We start from the raw sequence: 713 nt of genomic DNA on the forward strand, positions 1-713 counted from the left end.
AGAAGCAGAAGTACTACCAGAAGATTGCTAGTTAGAGTAATAGGCACTTAGTCACTTTGAAAACAATTACCCATTATATTCTCCAGATGCCATTCTGGCAGAAGCATATTTTTTCTTTTACTTTTTGTGCACTTTCAAAACAAAATTTCACTTATAATTATTTTGGACCCACTACTGTGTGGTTATGGCTGAAGATAAACTGGTTAATGATATTTGCATATCTTCTCCATGAAAGATTTACACTTTTGGTTTCTACCCTTTTTCAATTAATGAATTTGATTCAACACATACTTGACAGCCAATTTTTCAAGCCTGAGCATCAACTTACGTCACTACTTTAAGTGGCTTCAACTACATTCCTTAAGGCACAATAAACAGTATGAAGAAGACACAAGCTATGGAGTCAGACAGCCTTCTAAAGTTGACAGAAAACTCTTCTTTTCCTCATTCTTTTGCCAACACTTTTGTAACTGGCTTCTTAAATCTTTCCCAGGACACCAAAGGTACCACGGCAGTTACTTGGGTCACTCTGAATTTACTAATATGCTTTCCCAAATCACTCTCTCATTACACAAATAACAATGAACGAATGTCATTATATACTCTTGACCAGGAAAAATAATAATAATAACACCCCCAAAATATTGTACAAAATGAAGTGACACGCCAACCACCACTAACACTGGGACGAAAACAAATATCCATACTCATAG

At 35.5% G+C, this 713-nt stretch overlaps 1 protein-coding gene across 1 annotated transcript in view; it reads right to left on the minus strand.

The window, feature by feature from the left end:
* The window catches only part of LOC119588731 (NEDD8-conjugating enzyme UBE2F-like), a gene marked incomplete in the record, with an annotated part of 10,461 nt that overhangs the window by 9,460 nt on the left and 288 nt on the right, over positions 1 to 713 (minus strand).

This window comes from Penaeus monodon, chromosome 24 (assembly GCF_015228065.2).
Source record: "Penaeus monodon isolate SGIC_2016 chromosome 24, NSTDA_Pmon_1, whole genome shotgun sequence".
Classification (NCBI taxonomy): domain Eukaryota; kingdom Metazoa; phylum Arthropoda; class Malacostraca; order Decapoda; family Penaeidae; genus Penaeus; species Penaeus monodon.